The sequence below is a fragment of the Ochotona curzoniae genome, unplaced genomic scaffold (assembly GCF_017591425.1).
Source record: "Ochotona curzoniae isolate NIBS_2020 unplaced genomic scaffold, NIBS_Ocur_1.0 patch79, whole genome shotgun sequence".
Lineage (NCBI taxonomy): Eukaryota > Metazoa > Chordata > Mammalia > Lagomorpha > Ochotonidae > Ochotona > Ochotona curzoniae.
Genome location: NW_024467060.1, coordinates 101,845 through 126,577, shown reverse-complemented (window position 1 = coordinate 126,577; position 24,733 = coordinate 101,845). Strand labels below are relative to the sequence as shown.

At 43.3% G+C, this 24,733-nt stretch overlaps 1 protein-coding gene and 1 non-coding gene across 2 annotated transcripts in view; both read right to left on the bottom strand.

Moving 5' to 3' along the window:
- Window positions 1-24,733, bottom strand: part of LOC121168231 (zinc finger protein 609-like) — a 66,521-nt gene that overhangs the window by 20,233 nt on the left and 21,555 nt on the right. The window lies entirely within an intron of this gene.
- Window positions 11,305-11,428, bottom strand: LOC121168246. Its single transcript, XR_005885709.1, has one exon. It is a non-coding gene; the product is annotated as a small nucleolar RNA SNORA40 (small nucleolar RNA).

Below are 24,733 nucleotides of genomic sequence, written 5' to 3'. Positions count from 1 at the left end.
TGAATCAATGGACGGAAGATCCTCCTCTCTGTGTCTCCTCCTCTATGTATATCCGTCTTTCCAATAAATAAATAAATCTTAAAAAAAAAAAAAGAATGGGATCTAGATAGGATAATACAATATATGACCTGTTAGGATTGGCTATTTGTCAATCTGTAATTATCAGGAGAATCATTCAATTTAAAGTATGTATCAATAATTCATTCATTTATATTTATGAGCAATATCCTATGGATGTGCCATAGTTTATTTTACCATTCACCTGTTGAAGGTATCTGGGTTGTTTATTATGAATGAACGTACCACATACACTCAGATGTATGCATGTCTTTGTGTAAACATAAGTTTTCATCTCTTTGGGATAGATGCCTCATTGTGCAATTGCTGGGTCCTATTGTTGCCACAAGTTCAGTTTTTAAAAAAATTCTTTTCCAGAGCAGTCATACCCTCCCCCTCCTTTTAAAAAGACTTATTTATTTTTATTACAAAGTCAGATATACAGAGAGGAGGAGAAACAGAAAATAAGATCTTCGTCCGATGATTCACTCCCCAAGTGAGCACAACTGCTGGTGCTGTGCTGATGATGTTGCTTATCTTTTCCTGAACGTATTTGTCTTATGTACAGCCTCCAGTGAAATATCTGTTCATGTCTTTTGTGCATTTTCTGATTTGCTTTTTACTGCTGAGGTTTAAGAGTTCTTTAAATATCACAGATAATAGACCTTTGTTAGGTATTTTCTCATACTTCATCTATATCATCTTAACAGGGTTTGCCGCAGAACATCTAAAATTGAGATGAAATCTAATTAACCAATTTATGATGTTACAGATGATATTTTTGGTGTCAATTTTAAGAATTCTGTGTAGTTAGGGGCCTAGTGCAGTAACCTAGTCCTCACCTTGCATGCACTGGGATCCCACAGGGGCGTCGGTTCGTGTTCTGGTGGCCTTGCTTCCCATCCAGCTCCCTGCTTGTGGCCTGGGAAAGCAGGTGAGGACGGCCCAAAGCCTTGGGATTCTGCACCTGTGTGGGAGAGCCAGAGGAAGCTCCTGGCTCCTGGGTTTAGATCAGCTCATTTCTGGCCATTGTGGCTATTTGGGGAGTGAATCAGCAGACAGGAAATCCTCTTTGTCCCTCTTCCTCTCTGTACATCTGATCTTCCAATAAAAATAAATCTTTTTTTTTATTTCTAAAGAATTTTGTGTAGACCTAGACACTAAAGATTTTTTTTGCATTTTTTGACTGAAAAGGTTTCTGTTTCTGTTTTCTGAAAAGGAGTCTGATCCCATTTTAAGTCAATTTTTATGAGACTTGATGTTCACTTGTTCCAAAGGATTATAGCAAGAATTCAAATGAAGAGCTGCTTCTGCACATTTTTAAAAAGATTTATTTATTTTTATTGCAAAGTCAGGGATATATATACAGAGGAGGAAGGACAGAAAAAACATCTTCAGTCCAATGATTCATGCCCCAAGAGACCGCAGCAGCCGGTGCTGAGCCGATCCAAAGCCAGGAGCCAGGAACTTTCTACAGGTCTCTCACACAGGTGCAGGGTCCCAAGGTTTTGGGCCGTCCTTGACTGCTTTCCCAGACCACAAGCAGGGAGCTGGATGGGAAGTGGGGCGGCTGGGATTAGAACCGGCGCCCATATGGGATGCTAGCATGTTCAAGGCGAGGACTTTAGCAGCTAGGTCACCGTGCCAGGTCTTGCTTTTGCACATTTGCCCAAATTCAACTGGGTACATTTATGTGAATCTACTTCTCAGCTTTGTTCTACTTCATCATCTATGTGCCTGCCCCATTAGAAAGTTACAATCTTGACTACTATAGCTACATAAAGTCAAATTAACTGAGGGGTCTTGAGTTTTCTCATTTACTCTGCATTTTCAAAACCTCTTTTAGCATTTCAGTCCTTTGTTTTTTCATATAAATTTTAGAATAATCTTGTCTATATGTATAAAATATCACACTGAAATGTTGATAGGAATTCCATTAAGCCGCTATATGAATTTGAGGAAAACTGACATCTTCACTTTGTTGAGTCTTACAATTTGTGAAAAAACTGGGGTTAGGGGTGGGCTTGGTGGGGATAATCAGGAATGCCCTGATTAAGCCATGGCATCTATCAGTGTGCATGAAGACTGGGCCTGTGGTGGGCTGACTGGGCTGAGCTGCAGCATCTATCGGGCTGGAATTGAACAGGCAGCTGCCATCTACCAACCAGTATGTATCTTGACTGGCTGGCACACACAGGAGTCTGAGGTCACCCAAGGTGAGGTTTCTTGGAGGACTCCCCAACTAGATTGCTAAACTCAAACCCCTCAGTATCACAAAGTATGTGGTATGACCTTGGAGTGTGTATATTGGGACTGGGCCCCCTCAGTTGCTGATGCCTGTGCAGTAGACAGCATGTCCAGATGTACATGGAGGACATGACAGCCAGCTCACCTAGGTCAGCAGGGGACATGAAGTGCTCCATCAGAGGATGGAAAACTGAACAAGTTGGACAACTCCCCAGGCCAAGCTTTGCAACATATTCCTGGATCAGCCAATAGAACTTGGAAAAATTTTTCAACCCTGGTGCAACAAACTGACAACATCCCAGAAATATTAAAATCACTTTAGTAACACCCTCAGAACACTTCCTCACACATGTCTCCAAGGTGTCATCAAAAAACCATCCTCTCTATCCCTGGATGCTAATGTAGTTTGACAGCAAGAAATGGTATCCTCCCTGTACCCCTCTTTGGGCACAAGAGAAAAAAAAATTATCCCACCCATCTTCCTCCATACCTTGACCCTACCCACCCTAATCAGATACCCACATGAGCATGCATCATTTTGAACTATGTAAATAATATAAAAAGTAACATTAAATTAAAACATAAAATATAAATGTCAATAGCTATTGTAGAAGACAAACTAATTACATATTTTGTTAATCTAGCTGAACTAATTCATTCTGAGTTTTTAAAATAGATTTATTTAGGGCCAGCACAGTGGCTCAACAGGCTAATCTTCCTCTTGTAAGCACTAGCATTCCATGTGGGTGCCAGTTCTTGTCCTGCCTATTCTTCTGATCCAGCTTCCTATTGCACAGGGAGAGCAGTAGAGGATGATCCAAGTCCTTGGACCCTTGCACCCATGTGGCAGACCCAAAGAAGTTGTGGCTCCTGGCTCTGGATGAGCTCAGCTTCAGATGTTGTGGCCATTTGGGAAGTAAACCAGTGGATACAAGCTCTTTGCTTCTCTCTTTCTGTAGATTTGTCTTTCAAATAAAAATAAGTAAATCTTTAAAAAATCAGATTCATTGGGAATATAGATAATCATAAAATCTGAAAATAAGAACAATTATTTTTTGGAAGACAGAAAAACAGAAAGGAAAAAGATATTCCATCCCCTAGTTCACTCCCCAAATGCCTGCAATAGTTGGGGGCTTGGCCAGGCTGAAGCCCGGGACCAGACACTCCAGTCATGTCTCTTGTGTTGGTGGCAGGGACCTGACTAGTTGGGCCATCATCTGCTGCCTCCCAAGGACAGGAAGCTGCATGAGAAGCAAAGTAAGTAGGACTCAAGCCAATCACTTTGATGGAGGATGGACATTCAAGTGAGGTCCCACAAATGGTGTCCTAATCACCCTAATAGTTATGCCAAATTAACTTGGAAAAGCCTTCTTTCATAAGGCTGGTTTTGGATTGACTTTTCACTTCCCTGGCTCCAAGATCTAATCTCCTTAAGGGGGCATTCTTTAGTCTCACTTGGTCAGCAAGCCCACAACTACAGTTTTACTTGGCGACTTTTCTTTCCTAGTTTCGGTCTATGGAGATGATTATTTTGGTTTTAGCCTAGCATATTCTTCAATTTTCTCCTTTTTTTTGTTAAAGATTTATTTTTATTATTTTGTTATTGGAAAGGCGGATATACAGAGAGGAGAGACAGAGAGGAAGATCTTCCATCCGATGATTCACTCCCCAAGTGAGCGCAACGGGTCGATACTACGCCGATCCGAAGCCAGGAGCCTCCTCCGGGTCTCCCACGCGGGTGCAGGTTCCCAAAGCCTTGGGCCGTCCTCGACTGCTTTCCCAGGCCACAAGCAGGGAGCTGGAAGGGAAGCGGGGCTGCCGGGATTAGAACCGGCGCCCATATGGGATCCCGGGCGTGCAAGGCGAGGACCTTTAACCACTTGCGCCACCGCCCCGGGCCCTCTCCTTTTTTTTTTAACATTACTTTTTGCTATTTCTTTTGGAACAGGGGAATGTCAAAAGTTTGAGCCCCACTGTCATCTTGATTGAAAATTCCAAGCACATTAAAACAAATGTTGAAGATTTTTGTTTTCATTGGGAAAGCAGGTTTACAGAGAAAAGGAGGGAGGGAGGGAGGGAGGAGAGGAGAGAGAGAGAGAGAGAGAGAATGAATGAATGATCTTCCATCTGCTGGTTCACTTCCCAAGTGACTCAATGGCTAAAGTTGAGCTGATCCAAAGCCATGTGAGTACAGGGTCTCAAGGACTTGGGCCATCCTCTGCTGCTTTCCCAGGCCATAAGCAGGTGGCTGGATAGGAAGTACAGCAGCTGGAACATGAACTGGTGCCCATAAGGGATTTAGTTCTGGCAGGTGGAGGATTAGCCAGTTGAGCCATTGCATCAGCCCATCCAAGACACATTTTCTATATACTGTATCAAGATTATAAGTCTATAGGCTGGTTGCTGATAGTCTGCAACTCTGTTATCCCATACTGGAATGCCAATTTGAGTTCCTTCTGCTTCATTTCCAAATCAGATCCCTGCTAATGAGCCTGGGAACACAGTATAAAATGGCCCAAGAGCTGGGTTCTCTGTACGCATATGGGAGACCCAGATGGAGTGCAAGGATTCTGGTTTAGGTCTGCCCCAGTCCTAACTATTGTGACCATGTGAAACAAGGAGCAAAAGATCTGTCTCTCCCTTTACCTCTACTCTACCTTTCAAATAAACAAATAGAAAAAGGGCTGGCATTGTAGGGAAATGGGTTATGCCACCACTTGGAACGCAGCATTGTAAACTGAGTGTGAGGTTGGGTCCCTCTAGCTGCTAATGTGCTTGGGAAGGGAGAATATGGCCCAGATGCTCGGACCTCTGTCACCCAAGTGAGGGCTCGGGATGGTGTTCCAACTTCCTGCTTCAGCCTGGTCCATCCCTTGCTGTTTCAACTCCTTTAAAGGAGTGAACCAGTGGATGAAGAACTCTTTACTCCTGCTTCTGTCCCTCTTTTTGTTGCTCTGCTTTCAAATACGTAAATAATAACCATGACAATTTTAAAAATAAAAAGAAACAATAAGATTGTTAAGACAACTGGCTCTTGGTAGGCTTTCAACAAACCAACATAAAGGGTGTACTTACATGAAACTACATGAAATTCTTGGGCATAGCTTTAAATAAGACAGATTCAGTCCTTAATTCTCTTTGGCAATAGAACTTAGGACGATATATCATACAATAAAATCAGGGGGATAGAGAGCAGGATTACCCTACCAGAAAGTCTCATTTGAATGAAATCAGATCAGGAAAAACCTTTGGTTTAGTCAGTTTGATTACGCTTCAAACATTTATGGATCTATTATATGCTACATATTTCTCATATTATACTATCTTGGGCCCGGCGCGGTTATTTTTCTTCAGATTCATTTATTATTTATATTGGGAAGGTGGATTTACAAGAGGAGAGACAGAAAGGTCTTTCATTTATGGTCCACTCTCCAAGTGGCCACAATGGCTGGAGCTGAGCTGATCTGAAGCCAGGAGCATCTCTCAGGTCTCTCATTGTGGGTGCAGGGTCCCAAGGCTTTGGGCCATCCTTGACTGCTTTCCCGGGCCACAAGCAGGGAGCTGGATGGGAAGCAGAGCAGTGGAAACATAAGCCAGTACTCATATGGGATCCCAATGCATGCAAGGCGAGGATTTAATCACTGAGCCATCATGCTGGGCCCCAAATACTTACGGACTAATCATTTTCTGAACAAGGTAGGTTACAAAGAGGAAGCACAATCCTCCCAATAATTCTGTCATTGGAAGACTGTTAAAACTACTTTGCAAATGAGGCCATGAAAGTTCATAAATGGTAAGTAATTTACTGAAGGTCTCATAATTAGAGTTCACATCTTTCAGACTGTAAGGCGTGACATAGCTATCTCTAATGGATTCTCTAGCTCTTTCATTCCGTTTCCCTAGAATGTCCTTTTACCTTCACCTTAGATAAAAGGCATATAAAGAATTGCAGGGGAGCATCCAGATGGGAGAAAGGGCAGAATTTGTACCCTTTTCCAGGGTGCTAGCAATCTTAAGGAAATGGCATTATCTCCTAAGACATAATTAGACTAAATTTTTTTCTGGCTACTAGCTCAAGGATTTCAAGTAAATGTCTCCCTCCAGTTAAGGCTACTTCAATTCTTGCAGTATCAATGGGACTTGTTGTTACTGTATTTTCAATATGAAGAAGGGTGCTGGGTTGCCTACATCCCATACTGTGATGCCTACAACTTTGCTTCTGAGCCAGCTTTCTTGTACTGCACACTCTGGGAGCCTTGTCACTCTGTAGAAGATCTGGGGGGAACTCTAGACTCCGACCAGGCCCAGCGCTGTCTAATGTGGGCATTTCAGGACTGCAACCGGTGGATGGAAGATCTTGAGCCCTTACCTGTTACCTCCCATACCTGCTGGACTCAGGATCCAGCAGAGCTGGGGACAGAACCCAGGCACTCTGATGGGGCTATACTGAATGTCTGTTCCTTGCTTTGTCAATTTCAGTAGCCTAAGACTCCATTTATTTGCAGACAAGGTAGGACTTAGGAGATAGGCACCTCATTTATCAGAGGAGATCAGAGAGAGCAGACATACACTCTGAAGATGAATGTTACTCCTATTCTTGAAACAGCTGGGTAGGAACACATGTTTATAAATCTGGCTTCTTCTGGTGTAATCTGCAAACCTTAGCAACAGTGAATGAGGAAAAAGAAGACAGCTCAGAGTGCTGGAAATGTGAAAGGGAAAGGGAAAGAGTCTAATATGGAAAGACAAAATGGAGGATTGTTTAAATGTCAAAGGGAACACATTTTGCTGAAGTGTAACATGCTTCCTACAAAGGTTCTGAGTTAAGACAGCTGGGAGAATAAGAGGATAGGGAGGCAAAGCAGAACATATTACTTAACAGACCTAGTTTCTCTACTAGGGACTAGCTTTAGGGCAGCAAATAGGTTGAAGATAAAAAATAAATAAATAAAACAAGGGCCCGGAGCAGTAGCCTTGTGGCTAAAAATCTTTGCCTTGCATGCACCAGGATCCCATATGGTGCTGGTTCTAATCCCGGCAGTCCCACTTCCCATCCAGCTCCCTGCTTGTGGCCTGGGAAAGCAGTCGAGGACAGCCCAAAGCCTTGGGACCCTGTACCTGCGTGGGAGACCTGGAAGAGGCTCCTGGCTTCAGATTGGCTCAGCTCCAGCTGTTGTGGCCACCTGGGGAGTGAATCATCGGATGGAAGATCTTCCTCTCTGCCTGTCCTTTCTGTAATTCTGACTTTCCAATAAAAATAAAATAAATCTTAAAAAAAAATTATAGCAGGAATGACTAGTGCTTTGTGTTTCACTAGCTGGTTACCTGCATGTTCATCAAGTTCTAAGCACGTAATTTCATTAATCATCATGAGGTTTTGGAGTGCTGACTAGTCTTTTTACAGGCGACCAGTTTGGAAGTGAGGTCTGCAAGTATGGTTTACAAACTTGTATGGGAAGTATTCACAGGCGGCTACAATGCAGACACAAACCCAGTTCTAAAGCAGTACTGCTTTGCTGCAGAGGACATCGGAAACCTTAATCCTTCCTGTATTCAGACTGATCCAGGTCTAAGAGCCCCTCGTTACTGTCTCTGTTAGTACCTAACTGTGTAGCTGATCACGACCTCCTGGAATAATTCTTTCACTTGGCTTCCAGGACACAACATCTGCCTGTTTTTCTCCCTGATCCTAGCTATTTGTGAGGGTCTTTTGTAGTCACTACATGTGTGCTTGAGACAAACTTACATCGCTAGCCTCAATCATTCTCCCCAATTAGAGGTGCACATATCTAATTGCAAATTTGACATTGCCATTCTATGTCTGAACAAGAGACCTCAGACTTCCAGTGTATGCACCAGGATCCCATATAGATGCTGGTTCCTGTCCTGGCCGTCCCTCTTCCCATCCAGCTTCCTGCCTGTGACCTGGGAAAACAGTCGAGGACAAACCAAAACCTTGGGAGCCTGCACCCAGGTGGGAGACCTGGAAAAAGCTACTGGCTTTGGATCAGCTTAGCTCTGGCTATTGTGGCCACTTGGGGAGTGAATCAAATGATGGAAGATCTTCCTCTCTGTCTCTTCTCCTTTCTGTAAATCTGCCTTTCCAACAAAAATAAGTAAATCTTTAAAGCAAAACAAAAAAAAACTTGTTGGCTCAACCTTCAAAAGGCATCTAGATTTTGACTGTATCTCCACTTCTACCACTCCACAGGCTCATGGACTACCTCAATATACATCCTAATTTGTTTTTAGACTTAATCTTTCTCTGACCTAAATATAACACAGAAGCTAGAGAGAAAGTACTAAAAACTAAAACATTTTCTTTTTTTAAAGATAAAACATTTATTTATTTTTATTGGAAAGGCAGCTTTACACAGAGAAGGGGAGAAAGAGAGAGCTTTTATACCCACTGGTTCACTTCCCAAGAGGCTGCAATGGCTAAAGTTGAGCTGATCCAAAGCCAGGAGCTAGGAGCTCCTTCCAGGTTTTCCATGCAGGGTCCCAAGGCTTCTGGCCATCCTCTACTGCTTTCTCAGGCCCCAAATAGGGAGCTGGAAGGGAAGCAGAGCTTTCAGGACACGAACTGGCATTCACATTGGATGTGGGTGCTTGTAGGCAGAAGTTGAGCCATCGCACTGGGACCTATTTCACTAGTTTTTTTTTTTTTTAAGTTTGTAGCGTTAGCCTAGCAGCTAAAGTACTTGCCTTGCACACGTCATATGGGCACTGGTTCTAAACCTGGCAGCCCTGCTTCCTATCCCAGGGACCACAAGCTCCCTGCTTGTGGCCTGGGAAAGCAGTCAAGGATAGCCCAAAGCCTTGGGGCCCTGCACCTGTGTGGGAGACCTAGAAGAAGCTCTTGATTCCTGGCTTTGGATTGGCTCAGCTCCAGCTGTTGTGGCCACTTGGGGAATGAATCAATGGATGGAAGATCTTCCTCTCTATATATCTGACTTTGCAATAAAAATAAAATAAATCTTAAAAAGAAAAACATTTCTTTTAATCAAGAGTACAGCCATTATTAAAGTTTTAAGGAGGAATACCAGTGGCAAGATAACCACTGCTCTGAAATCCTCTCTTACTTTCTCCAGGGGGTAGTGTGTTTATTCAACTCAGAGTCTCAGGGTGCCTGACTGTGGTAGTTACAAATACATCTATAAATGCTTTCACACGCTTGCCTGATTCCCATGGGCTGCTATTAGCAACTTGATTCTAACAAACAGAACATGGTAGAAATGATGAGACTAGGTGACAAAAGACAGTGGCATTATTGTAGAGTCCTCCTTGGCTTTTCCTGTGAATGAACCTGCTGCCACGCTGTGAGTACACTTAAGCAGTCCCAGAGAGGTCTCCATGGCCAGGAATTGCGGCTTCTTGCCAATAACGATGTATGAACCCATACTGCAGATGATTTTCTTGCCCCAAACAAGCTTTTAGATGAATGCAGCTATAGCCAACTGATGGCAACCACATGGGAGATCCTGAGACAGACCACCACTTATGAATTTCTCACCTACAGTCACTGTGTACAAGGGTACTTTCAGAAAATCTGTTTTAGGATAAATTGTTCCTTAACAGCTGATCAAATGGAACAGTGTCTGTCTTGTGTGGATGAAGATTCATTTAACTTATTTACTATTACTTGTCAGACTTTTATTACTGTTGTAATAAACACTGAGATTTAAAAAAAAAAAAAGAAAGAAAAGGTATGAAGATCCATAGTTCCTGGGCTGGGAGCTAGTATTTGTTAAAAGTTACTTTGGGGACAGAAGGAGGGAAGACAGTGTCTGGAGCGATAGCCTAGTGGCTAAATCCTTACCTTGCAAGCACCAGGATTCCCTACGTGCACTAGTTCATCTCCCAGCTGCTCCACTTCCCATCCAGCTCCCTGCTTGTAGCCTGGGAAAACTAGAGGATGGCCCAAAACCTTGGGACCCTGCAGCTGCATGGGGAACCCGGAAATGGTACCACACTCCAGCTGTTGAGGCCATTAGGGCAGTGAGCTAGAGGAAGGAAGATCTTTCTGTCTGTTCTCTCTGTAAATCTGCCTTTCCAATAAAAATAAATAAATCTTAATGAAAAAATGGGTGGGGATGAGTGCTGTGGCTCAGATGGTTAAGTTGCCACTTGGATTGTATGTTGTGGGATAGCCTGAAGTATGAGATGTCAGAGAAAGAATAGAGGATGTTGTAAATCCTACAAGGACCTGGGATGAACATCATACCTAACAGTAACTCCCTGAGATGATAAGCTGAGGCTGTGTGTCAGAGAACAGCTTGTGTTGAGAAGTTGGTTTCATAATTGATGCTAGATAAGCACTTTTGGGGGCAGTGGCTAAGATGATGCTTGGGATGGAATCCCAAGTGAAACGCCTGTGTGACTCCTGGTTGACTCCAGTTCCAGCTTCCGGCTAATGTAGATCCTGGGAGGAAGCAGGTGATAGTTCCAATATTTAGGTCCTTGTCACACGGAAGATCTGGATTGAGCTTTGGGTTCCTGGCTTTGGCCTGGCTTAGCTGTTGCAGGAACTTGGGGGAATAACCCAAGGGCTAGAAAGATCTCCCAATGTCTCTGCACTGTGTCTTTCAAATAAATAAAAGGCAAATATTTGTTGACTGTCATAATTGGTGGGTTAGCGTAGTAAAATAAGTTACAGAAAATAGGATAAAAACTTCTACTTAGGCTGTTGTTGTGGAGCACTGGGTTAAGTTGTCCCTTGCTACACTTGAATCCTAGATTTTCCACTTTAGATGCAACTCTCTGCTAACACACCTAGGAAAGCAGTGGAAAATGCCCCAAGCACTTGGACCACCCCCCCATGGGAAACCCAGGTGGAGTTCCGGGTTCCGGCTTTGACCTGATCCAACCCTAGGCCACTGCAGCCATTTGGAGAGTTAACCAGTAGATGAAAGCTCTTCTCTTCTCTCTTTGCCCTCTTCCACTCTCCCCTGTATTTCTTTATAATAATAATAGTAATAATTTTTAAATAATTTATTTTTTTCAATTACTGCTTGAATGTATCAAAACCCATATTGATTAATGAATTCTGGGTTGCAAAAGAGGATTTATTTTTGCATATGTGTGTCAGTGTTCGCAAGTTAAACAAAAACATGAATTAAATGCAATTAAAAATACTTCTGGTTTTGTGTTAGGCTGCTTCATTTACTATCTTCCAACAGCTGCTATTCAGACATGCTGTTTTCTGAATCTGGTAAGAACAGAGAGGTTCTTGTTTTTAGTTTAGTTTTGTTATTCAATTATTTACCCAATTTTAGAGAATTATGCTGTAGCTGACCACTTCGACCCATTCTATTCTTATTTACTTGAAAGCCAGAGAGGGGGAGAGATGGGCAGAGATATCTCAGCATTGTTTCTTTTTTTTTTTTTTAAAGATTTATTTTTATTATTTTTTCATTGGAAAGGCGGATATACAGAGAGGAGAAACAGAGAGGAAGATCTTCCGTCTGATGATTCACTCCCCAAGTGACCGCAACGGGCCGATACTTCGGAGCCTCTTCCGGGTCTCCCACGCGGGTGCAGGTTCCCAAAGCTTTGGGCTGTCCTCGACTGCTTTCCCAGGCCACAGGCAGGGAGCTGGAAGGGAAGCGGGGCTGCCGGGATTAGAACCGGCGCCCATATGGGATCCCGGGCGTGCAAGGCGAGGACCTTTAACCACTTGCGCCACCGCGCCGGGCCCTCAGCATTGTTTCATTAGTCAAATATCTGAAATAGCCAAGAGCTGACCAGGCTGATGCCAGGAGCACAGAACTCAACCTGGGTCTTCCACATGAATGGCAGGTACACAAGGACTTGAGCCATCGCCTGCTGTCTCGCAGGGTGTGCTTAAAGCAGCAAGTTGGAATTAGAAATGGAACCAGGGACCATATACAGGTATTTTGTAAGGGTTGGGGACATTCTAAGCAATATGTAAGATTTATTTGTTTGAAAAGCAGAATGACAGAGATGAAGAGACACAGAGGACTTCCATTGCCTGATTCACTCTCCAAATGGCCACAAGAACCAGGACTGAGCCAAACTGAAGCCCGGAGCCTGAGACTCCATCCAGCTCTCCCACATGTATGGCAAGGGTCCAAGCACTCAGGTCATCATCTGCTGCTCTGCCAGGTGCATCAGCAGGGCAGTCAGGACTCACACTGGTGCTCTGAGATAGCATGCCAGTACTGCAAGATGCAGCTGAGTCCCTTGTACCACAATAATGTCACCCTCAAAACAGCAGCTAAATGCTCTCCTCCTGAGAGCCATTCTATGTTTGATGTGTACATTTTTGTTCACATTTTTCTTATATTTATTATGTGTATTATTTTGATTTAACATATTTTAATTTACTTAGTATTGTGTTAAAGATACCACTCTTTAATATTTCTCAGGAGCTACCTGTATGGCTATAGGATATTTAACCCATTAAAGTTGGCTGTAATGTCTATACCTATTTCTGAGTTTCTATTAGTAGGTAAGGGTATAAAGATACATAAAATTAGTCCCAATTCATTTATATGTATCTTACAGTCCAAAGGGATAAATACATAAAATGAAAACATGCTATTAGGCAGCAAATAAAAATAGTTTGGTTGAATGGCCAAGTGAATGAAATTTTGACATATCATATCATGACATATTTAGTGAAAAAAAACAAAAACATAGGAAGGGTGAAGTCTGGATTTAAATAAATAATTGAGGGGCTAGTGTGGTGGCTAGAAAGCTAATCCTATCCCTTCAAGTGCCAGGATACCACATGGATGCCAGTTCATGTCCCAGCTGCTCCATTTCCCATCCAGATCCTTGCTTGTGGGCTGGGAAAGCAGTGGAGGATGGTCCAAAGCCTTGGGACCCTGCATAGCACACCCTGAAGAAGCTCCTGGCCTCTGATCAGCTCAGCTTAGCTCTAGCTGCTGTGGCCATTTGGGGAGTAAACTAATACAAAAAAAGGTCTTCTCTCTATCTCACCTTTTCTCTCTGTAAAATCTGCCCTTCAAGTGAAAATAAATACACCTTTAAAAAATAAACTATTGACAATAGCGAAACAGCATTTATATATTTCTAGACTTTCCTCTAGATGGTGCTGAAACAACCATATTGTCCTTTGTAACTCAAGTTTCCTTGAACAAGAGTAAGAGGTAATTTATGACTCATTAGCAAATTGATAGCTGTGCTATCAACTTTATAGCCCTCTGGCTACAAGTGTAGGCAAGTGTGAAATTCTGGACACTGTCAAGAAATTGAAATCATAGAAAATGTAATCCTCGTAGCTTATCATTCAATCTACAAAGAGTCACTAAACCAGGGATGATGTATCTGTATGTGTTTGCAGGTGAGAGAGTGGGGAATTTATTGGCTCTTTACAATTTAAAATGAAGGGAACGAAACTTGAACATAAAGCAAGTACAAGGTTTGGCGTGATGGTTCAGTGGCTAAATACTCACTTGGTAGATGCTGGGATCCCACATGGGTTCTGGAATCCCATATTTGTGTCTCAGCTGCTCCATTTCCCATTCAGCTCCCTGCTTGTGGCCTGGGAAATCAGTAGAAAATGGCCCAAAGCCTTGGGACCCTGCATGCGAATGGGAGACCAGGAAGCTCCACTGTGGCTATTTGGTTAGTGAAACATCAGATGAACGTCGCTCTCCCTCTCTGTGACTTTCAAATAAATAATATCAAAACTAAAAACTTAAAAGAGACTAATAATATGTTTTAAAACATGTTTAGGGACTGGTGTTCTGACTCAGTATGTTAAGTCCCTACATGAAACTTATTACATCATGGGTTCAAGTCCTGCTGATCTAGCTTCCTGCTAATTCACCTAGGAAAGCAGATGATTCAAGTACTTGAATCCTGCTGCCCATATGGGAGACCGAATGGAGTGAAAAGCGCATCATTTTTTGGCCTTGCCTGGTTATTGCAGCTATCTGATTTCTTTCTCTCTATCCTGTCTTTTTTTTTTTTTAATTAAATTTCTGTTAGACAAACTTTATTTATTTTTTATTATATTTTTGACAATCTTCACATAGTTAATTGGGGTAAAAAGGTTCAAGGGCTATAGGAAAGTGGGTAAGACTATTATTTCCACATTGTTTCCTTCATGACAAACTTTATTTAAAAAATATTTATTTTTAGGGTCTGGCTCTGTGGTTTGACAGTCCAATCCTCTACCTGCAAGCACCAGCATCCTTTTTGGGTACCAATTCCTGTCTCGGCTGTTCCATTTCTGATCCAACTCCTTGCTGATGGCTTGGAAGGCAGAAGAGGATGGCTCAAATCCTTGGGCCCCTGTACCCATGCGCAATACCTGAAAGCAGCTCTTGGCTTTGGGTTAGCTCAGCTCTGGCCACTGCAGCATTTGAGAAGTGAACCTGTGGCTGGAAGATCTCTCTTTCTCTCTGTTTCTCTCTGTCCTTTTCTCTATATATTTTCCTTTAAAATTTTTTTTTAAAGTCTAAAATTAAATACTTATTTCTAAGGACATTTATTCATTTATTTAGGATTAATTTGATAATTTGAAAGGCAGAATTACAAAGAGAGGGAGAAAGACACAGAGAATTCTTTCATCCTCTGATTCACACTCCAAATGACTGCGATGGCTGGAGCTGGGCAGGGTGAAGCCAGGAGTTTCATGCAGATCTCCCCTGCCTAAGCACTTATGCCATCTTCTGTTGCTTTTCTCAGATCAGTAGCAGGGAGCTGAATGGGACGTGATACAGCCTGGACATGAAGTGGATGCCACAGTGTAGGTATCAGCTTTACTCCCTATGCCACAGCACTGAGCTCTGGGCATACTCCATAAGCCTTGTTCTCCAAAAAGGTACAGAACTGGAGGGCCTATCCAGGAAGAGCCCTACTGTACACTCTGTACAGACTTACATGATACAGTAAAATGATTTGAAAGTATAAAATGGGCTCTAAGGCTTCATTTTAAAAAAAATATTATTTGTTTGTTTATTTATTTATTATTTTTAAAGGCAAAGTGCTAATTTTCTCCCCAAATGGTCAGAACAGCCAAGGTTGGGCCAGGCCAAAATCGAGACCATGTGGGTTTACCACATGGGTGGTAGGGGCCCAAGTACTCAGACCACCTTCCTCTGTCTTCTCAGGTCCATTAGCAGGGAACTGGATCAGAAGTGAAACAGCTGGGACTTGAACCAGCACTCCAAAATGGGTGCCAGTTTCACAAGTGGTAGCTTAACCAGTTGTGCCAGAATGTTGGCCTCTATGAGTTGTTTTGTTTTTAAACTTCTGAATAACTGAACTTTTGATACATAGACAGTTGAGGATAGTGGTGACCAGTCGTTAAGATCAGAGAGGAAATATGTACCATATAAACAGAAACCAAACACCTTTGACTTCCTTCCCAAGAGGGGAGTGCTCTGCACAAAATTACAGCATTAGGATAGGGAGAACACCTGTGAGAAACTTCTACCAGGTCCTCTCCATTGGCCATCATTGCCAGAACAACTTCCAAACCTGCAGGTTACCTTATGTCTTGTTGTCTCAAGGGTGCTTCTTGCTTGCAAAGTACTTGAGAGTACACTCTTTCTCCTCCAATGCTAGAGGATCAACTGGCTGAGGAATCCCTATATTAAATAGGAACTGAGTGATGGCTTGCTGCTCCTATACAATCCCATACAGAAGCAGGCACCTATAGAGATGGTCTGCCTTCTTAGTAACAAACAAGCAGATTGCAGAAGAGCTGCTCTAGTTGCCAACTACCTTTTACCCCAAGTGATCTTTTCAGGAGTGGTACATGAAATCTGCTGATTGTATAATTAATAAGCCTCTTATGATACACTAGTTGGTGGTATTATTTGCACATATTTAAGGATGCCTTGGCTATAAAACTTTCTGAAAATGAGCTCCCATATACAAAGTAAATGAGAAAAATCACCCTACAAGTTTCAGGGAGCAAAGCTCCCTATTTGGCATAATACAGCCAAAATGTGACAGGGTGCAATTTCTTTTAATTCTCCCTATTTCAGAAGTAAGCAGTAGTGTTAGACAAGGTGAAGATGTGTTTTGACATAATAATGAAATCTTTTTGTGTGTCATTTATTCCATTATTTTTGTGTTTAGATAGCCTTTTCTGTTTTAGACATCAGGATATGGGGGTTGGCATTGTAGCACAGTGGGGGTAGGTAGGATGCCACATTGTGACAGGGATGCAAATTCAAGTTCTGACTGCTCCACTTCTTCAGCTTCCTGCTAAAGCGCCTGGGAAGGCAGCTGAAGCAAGCCCAGGAATTTGCGCCACTGCCACCCATGTGGGAAGCCCAGAGGAGTTTCAGGTTCCTGGCTTTTTTTGCATGGGCCAGCACTGTCCATTGTGTAGCCACTGAGGAGTGACAAATGGCCAGAAGGTCGATCTCTTTTTCTCTATCATTCTGCCTTTCAAATAAACACATTAAAAAAAAGAAGAAATCAACATATTCACTTGTATACTAACACCTTTCCTTTCAATAAATCTTAATGATATTTGTGCATATATGTATACCTGTTTATACCTATTTTTAGACACTTTTAGGTGGGCTTCTAAATTAATTTTCCTTCCTCACGGAGAGGGTTTTCCCAACATCTGTTATTGAAATCCTTACCACATTTATTGGTCTGTCTATGAATTAGAACATGCTCCTGGATTGCTTAGAAGATTCTACTAGGTTAGTACCAAGTGGTAATTCAACAGCTTTACACTGGTTTTCAACAATTAGCCCTTTACTCTCAAACATGCATAATAAACACCAAATAAGTATTCCATTTTACAATATGTTAGTTTTTCCCATTCTTGGCTAAAGGTGTAAACTCTACACAAAATTCTTCTCAATGTTCTATGATTTCTTCAGTATTTTTGATGCTTTATTCAAGGTACATTCATTTGCTTTCGTTTCTATACTTCATTTACAGGATCAGAGTAACCACAAAGTCCTAACCCATCATATATATTTTACCTAATTAGGTATACATTTAAAAATAAATGTCTAGGGCCCGGCACGATAGCGTAGTGGTTCAAGTCCTGGCGTTGCATGCGCTGGGATCCTATGTGGGCACTGGTTCTAATCCTGGTGGCCCCGCGTCCCCTCCAGCTCCCTGCTTGAGGCCTGAGAAAGCAGCAGAGAATGGCCCAAAGCCTTGGGACCCTGCAACTGTGTGGAGACCCGGAAGGAAGTTCCTCACATCGGATTGGCTCAGCTCCAGCCTTTGCGGCCGCTTGGGGAATAAACCATTGGATCTTCCTCTCTGTCTCTCCTCCTCTCTGCATATCCATCTGCCTTTCCAATAAAAATAAATAAATCTTAAAAAAAAAAGTCTAGGGCCCGGCGCAATGGCGCAGTGGTTAAGGTCCTTGCCTTGCACACCCAGGATCCCATACTGGTGCCAGTTCTAATCCAAGATGCCCCACTTCCCATCCAGCTCCCTGACTGTGGCCCAGGAAAGCAGTCGAGGACAGCCCAAAGCTTTGGGACCCTGCACCCGTGTGGGAGACCCGGAAGAGGCTCCTGGCTTCACATTGGCTCAGCTCCAGCTGTTGTGGCCGCCTGGGGAGTGAATCATGGGACGGAAGATCTTCCTCTCTGTATATTCGCCTTTCCAATAAAAATAAAATAATTCTTTTAAAAAAAAGTCTAAATTTGTCCAACCAAAGGTGGAGTGGGTTTCACATTCTTTTCTTTTTTTAAGGTATTTAGTTTTATTGGAAAGGCAAATTTATAGAGAGAAGGAGAGATAAAGATATTCCATCTGTTAATTCACTCCCCAGGTCGCAGCAATAGCTGGGGCTGAGCTGATTTGAAGCTTCTTCTGAGTCTCCCATGCAGGTGCAGGGTCCCAAGGCTTTGGGCCATCCTCCACTGCTTTCTAGGCCACAAGCAGGGAGCTGGAAGGGAAATGCAGCAGCCGGGACATGAATCAGTGCCCATATGGGATCCCGATGCATGCAAGGCAAGAATTTAGGCACTAGGCTACTGAACTGGGCACAGTGGTTCACATTCTGGATTTTTATTTATGTCCTTCCAGACAAATAAGAAGTTGCTGTAGGTTTTGCAATTCTTCCTCCTGCACTTATGAGATGACCTGTTAGAGGCAGTCCAGACTATAATTACTTTCAAAAGCTGAATTTGACTCAATTAACTCCAATAAAATCCCACCAAGTCATGAAAGAAGTCTCCTAATTCCTAATTATACAAAAAGATGCTCAGCACCAGATAAATGAGTCCAAAAAATTTTTGAGTGATGGTAGTAAAAATAAATTTCTGATAACAGCTACCATTTTAAAAAAAGAATTTATTTTTTGTTTATTGGAAAGGCAGTATCACAGACTGAAAGGATGAGACAGAGAGAGAGATCTCTGAATCTTCCATCAGTGGTTTGTTCCTCAAATGGTCACAATGGTTGGGGCTAGACAAAAGGCAGGAGTCTGAACTCCATCTGAATCTCCCATTTTGGTACAGGGACCCAGGCATGTGGGACATCTGCTGCTTTTCCAGGCACATTCTCAAGGAACAGGATTGGAAACGGAACAGCTGGGATCTGAACCTGTGTTCATAGGGGACACTAGCACTGCAGGTAGCAGATTAATGTACCGTGTGACACAACAGCAGCCCCAGCAGTTACCACTTATTGCACTGTAGAATTTTCTATATATTAGCTCATATTTAATCCTCTGAATAACTTCCAAATAGTATTATCATTCCCAATTTACAGATGAGGAAACAGAAGCTCGGAGTAATTTGTTTCCATGATATAGGCTAAATAGGGTGCAGAGCAGAACTGAATTTTAAGCAGTCTGACTCTGAACTGTAGCCTAATTATGCTGCCTCTCAAGAGCAGAATGCTTGGTTCTTAGGAGCTCACATTTCCAGGTGTAAAACACAAAGTGGTCTATGTATTACACGTCAGAATAAAACTGTGGACTAGGTGAAAGACATCAACACCTGTAGGTTTATTTTTGGATGAGGAATGGATTATTGATTTTATGTTTGACTTTTCTTTACCAGAAGAGGAACAGAGCAGTAAAAAAAAAAATCTTCATGCAAAAATAGCAGGCAGGAAGAAAGCAAAATTGTAAAAGTAAGCAAACTGCAGCAAGAAGATATAAAGAGGAAAAGGATTAGAACAGAAACTCAAAACTCCAACATTACAAGGATTTTTTTTTTTTAAAGATTTCTTTCTTTTAATTGGAAAGGCAGATATACAGAAAGAAGACACAGAGACAGAAAGATCTTCCATCCTCTGGTTCACTCCACAAGTGGCTGCAGTGGATAGAGCTGAGCCAATCCAAAGCCAGGAGCCAGGAGCTTCTTCTGGGTCTCCCACTCAGGTGCAGGGTCCTAAGGCTTTGGGACATCCTCTATTGATTTCTCTGGCAACAAACTGGATGGGAAGTGGAGCAGCCAGGGCATGAACCGGTGCCCATGTGGAATTCCAGAGCATGCAAGGAGAGGATTTTGTCACTAGGCTATTGCAATAGGTCTGCTAAGTTATTATTATGAAACATAATAATATTCCCTTGGTGTGTGAGGTACCTTATTGTTGATAGAAGAAAAAAAGTTCAGTTCTTGAATAGGTGGAAAGTTTCAGAAGTATATTGAAAAAAAAAAGATATATTTATTTTTATTTGAAAGGCAGAGTTACAGAGAAAGAACAAGAGAAAGAGAGACGGAGTTAGTTCTTCCATCTGTTGGCTCACTGTCCAAATGGCCACATTGCCTGGAGCTGGGGTCGTCTGAAATCATGTTCCAGGAATTTCTTCTGAGTGTCCCACATGGGTGCAGGGGCCTAAACACTTGGGCCCGCCTCTGCTGCCTTTCCAGGCCATTAGCATGGAGCTAGATTTAAAGAGAGCCACAGGGAGAAGTGCATTTTTTTTAAATCGTAAAAAAAGAGAGGATATAATAATTGAGTCAGGATATGTGGAGTACCGTGTTTCAAATGTAACAAGATACCACTTAATATTATGGAGAAACTATCAGAGCATACTCCTCTAAACAGAGGTTATAAAATACATAGAGAGGGGTGCCAATTTGTCAAAAACAAAACAAGGGCCATTTGGCACAGTGGGTTAAGCTGCTGCTGCTACTTCACCCTGGCTGACATCCCATATCAGAGTGTCAGTTCAAATACTGGCTACTCTGTCTGAGCCAGCTTCCTGCTAACAAACCTAGGAAGTCAGTGCCAGCATGTGCTGTGGTCTAGTCTGAGATGGCTGGCCTTCATACTCAGCATTCACAGGTGCTACAGCCTGGGTCAGCCTGGGTCAGCCTGGGTCAGCCTGGGTCAGCCTGGGTCAGCCTGGCCTACCTGCAGCCCTCATAACAATTGACAGGTGTTGCAGTCCAACCCAGTCTGGCTTGTACCTGTCCTGGTTCTTGGTCATGACAGTGTATGGCTGGGTCCAACTCACCCAACTCGCCCAACCTGCCCCACACAGAGCTCACACATATGGTGAAGGGTGATGCAGTCCAGTCTGGCCTGGCCTGCTTCCAGTCCTGGGTCTTACACTCACCAATGGGAGATGCAGCCTAGCATGGAAGTTTCCCAATTTTTTCTTCCAGGCCCACTCCCAGCCTTGGATCTCACATGTGCTGATGGGTGCTGTGCCCCAACCTGACTAGCCTGTATCCGGCTCTCACCAGTAGGTGCTACAGCCTAGCCCAGCCTAGCCCAGCCTGGCTCACCTCCAGACCTGGCGCTCATGTGGACCAGTTGATGCTCTTGGAATAGCCTTTAGAAATGAAGAGACTAGGGAAAATTATGATCTTTTGTGGTTGGAATACTGGTTAACATTTTCATCCTAAATTGGGTATAGGTTCACGGTTATTACGTGAAAATCATTCTCTTTTTACAGGTTTGTCATGAGGTAATATCTGGAACTTTGGTAAAAAGTACCATGTCAGGAAAAACCTTGGTCCCAAATTTACCTATTACAATGAAAATTATTAGAAAATCCTTTTTCGGGCCCGGCACCGTGGCCTAGCGGCTAAAGTTCTTGCCTTGAGCGCGCCAGGATCCCATATGGGTGCTGGTTCTAATCCCGGCAGCTCCACTTCCCATCTAGCTCCCTGCTTGTGGCCTGGGAAGGAAGTCGAGGACGTTCCAAAGCTTTGGGACCCTGCACCCTTGTGGGAGACCTGGAAGAGGCCACTCCCCAAATGGCCATAACAGCTGGAGTTGAGCCAATTCAAAGCCAGGATCCAGGAGCTTCTTCTGGATTTCCTATATGGATGCAGGGTCCAAAGGCTTTGGGCCATCCTCTACAGTGTTCCCAGGCCATAAACAGGGAGCAGGATGGAAAATGGAACAGCTTGGACATGAACTGGTGCCCATATGGAATCCTGGTACTTAAAAGGTAAGGATTTAGTACTGAGCCACTGCACCAGGACCCATGCTATAAATTCTTATAACCTACCAAACCTCATGTAAGGCAGAACCCTGAATCAGTTTAACTGCATCTCCAGGCCTTTATCTTACTTGTCCTAGCAGTCCATTCAGCTCCAAATCATGGATCTGACTGCAGGGAAAGCTCAAATTATACATGAGTCTTCCAAAGCCAAAAACTGAAAGGCAGAAGCACATTATTCCTATAGAGAGGACACTTCCAAAGAGACCCTGCATTGACCAGGAGTCCTTTATTTACATGCCAAGTGAGAGTTTAACTCCATGAGGTGTTCCAACGGAACAGTGTGGAACGCTGGGGGCTCATGCAGCTACGCTGCGGGCTGCACAATGCAAGCACCTCGGAATCTTCCAAAGAAAAAACTGGTACCTGGTTTCTATCTATAGACATTCTGATTTAATTTAATTGGGAGAAGCCCAAACACAAGGATCTTAGATCATTCAGGGCTTTATGGGCCAAAGAAAGCACAAGGCAATGAATACCCATTATCTGCGAACAATTTTCATACAGCCATGGTACTCTGTCTACACAGAATTTAAAGAAGAAATACAATAAACCAGTTGAAATAATTTGCAAGCAAATCCCATCCTGAGGAATGGTGGGAGTAGATCTGGTACTGTTAAAACTAGGCAAGGAGGGCCCAGCGTGGTGGCACAGTGGTTAAAGGTCCTCGCCTTGTACGCCCAGGATCCCATGTGGGCGCCGGTTCTACCCCGGCAGCCCCGCTTCCCTTCCAGCTCCCTGCCTGTGGCCCAGGAAGGCAGTCGAGGACGGCCCAAAGCTTTGGGACCCTGCACCCGTGTGGGAGACCCGGAAGAGGCTCCTGGCTTTGGATCGGCATAGCATCGGCCGTTGCGCTCACTTGGGGAGTGAATCATGGGACGGAAGATCTTCCTCTCTGTCTCTCCTCTCTGTATATCTGCCTTTCCAATAAAAAAAATAATAAAAATAAATCTTTAAAAAAAAGCACTCCACCTGCAGCCAGTGGGGACAGGGTGGCTGTGTAAGATCACTGAAGATCTGACACAGTTCCGCCTCCCCTCTACAAGTTCTTGCACCATGGAAACTTGGTATAGTGCAACAAGGGCTGGCTCACCACACCCTGAAATCACACATCCTCCCTTTCCTTTTGCTGAGGTAGCCACAGTCTGGAGCCATGACTGCAGGAGGCAGCTTGGGAGGTCATCAGGTCTAGCTGGAGTCCTTAACTGAAAACCATTAGGAACAGAAAGGATCGTATCACCTCACTGGGGCCACTTAGCAAAATTTCTGCCCAGGAATCACCCCCACAGTTTCAACACTTTATGACATAGCAGGAAGAACTAGTCTAAGAACATGGTTAGGGTTGGCTTACATGACGCAGTTTTCCTTACAGCATTTTTCAGCCAGAGGCTAAGAGGTACTGCCAACTGCCAAAACCTATTTTTCCTTTTGATTTCCTCCACTTGGCAGGTTATGGGCTTAAGAGAGGAGAAATGAACCACCTCCTTGGGTCTTAGTGCCAAGGAAGGGAAATAGGTAATGGAGAGAGAGGAACTCAGTACCAGTTGAGGTCAGGGGGCAGATGCTTTTCTGGCTTTGGAAAGCAATGCCTCATTATCACACTGTTCTAGATAGTCTTCCTCATGTGAGCTTATGACAAACATCACTCTTAATTTCCATCAGCCCCTGCTATGAGTTAAATTGTATCACTTTCCCCCACCCCCGAAAAGATATCGTTGAAGTCGCAACACTCACAAACTCAGAATGTCACCTTATTTGGACTCTGAGCTTTTACAGCAGTAGTAGAGTTATTTCAGACTTCGAGCCTCCAGAACTGTGAGAAAATACATTTTAGATTTTGGGGAAAGTGTCTGGTGTCGCAGCGAAGGCAATGCTTGGAATATCCCCATCCCCTAGCAAAGTGCTTACTTTGAATTCTGGCTCCTTCACTGGACAGCAGCAGACCTTGGGTCCCTGTCACTCACACGGGACATTTTGACCTAGAACTCGCTTTTATGGGCATTTGGGGACACAAATTAGCTTATTAAAGATCTCTCTTCTCTCTTACAAATAAAACAAAATTTTAAAGTGTTTTCTTTCATTTTCAACTTAATTTTTTGTAACAATAAACCTGCTCTAGCTGAAGCTGCTGATTCAGGATGGGAAGAAGAGTGTGAATTTAATGTAGCATTAAGAAGCTGTGTATACTTCAAGTATCTTAGCTCAAATTCTAGTTCTGGGGACTGCCATTATGGCAGAGTGTCCAAAGCTGCCACCTGCAATCCAGAATCACATATGGGCACTGCTTTGAGTTCCAGCTGCTCCACTTCTGATGCAGTTACCTTCTAATGGCCTGGAAAAGCAATGGAAGATGGTCCACGTGCTTGGGTCCCTGATACCCATATAGGAAACCAAGAAGAAGTTCCTGGGTTTGCCCTGGTCAGCACTGGTTATTGTGGCTATGTGGGGAGTAAACCAGCAGATGGAAGACTGCTTTCTCTGACTTACAAAATGAATAAATATATTTTTTTTAAATGAGATGCTATTGGTCTTACTTTTTAAAGAATTTTGTTTTTATTGTAAAGTCAGATATATATAGAGAGGAAGATCTTCCGTCTGTTGATTCACTACCCAAGCAGCTGCAATGACCAGAGCTGAGCCAATTCGAAGCCAGGAACCAGGAGCCTCTTCCAGGTCTCCCACACTGGTGCAGGGTTCCAGGAGCTTTGGACCATCTTCTACTATCTTCATAGGCCACAAGCAGGGAGCTGGATGGGAAGCAGGGCTGCCCATATGGAATCCTGGAGCTTACAAAGTGAGGGTGTTAGCCCCCTCCCCTTTAAAAAAAAATTTATTTATTTTTATTGGAAAAGCAGATATACAGAGAAGAGGAGAGACAGAGAGGAAGCTTTTCTATCCATTAATTTACTCCCCAAGCAGCAGCAATGGCTGGAGCTGTGCTGAACCAAAGCCAGGAGCCCGGATCCTCTTTCACATCTCCCACGCAGGTGAAGGGTCCCAAGGCTTTGGGCCATCCTTGACTGCTTTCCC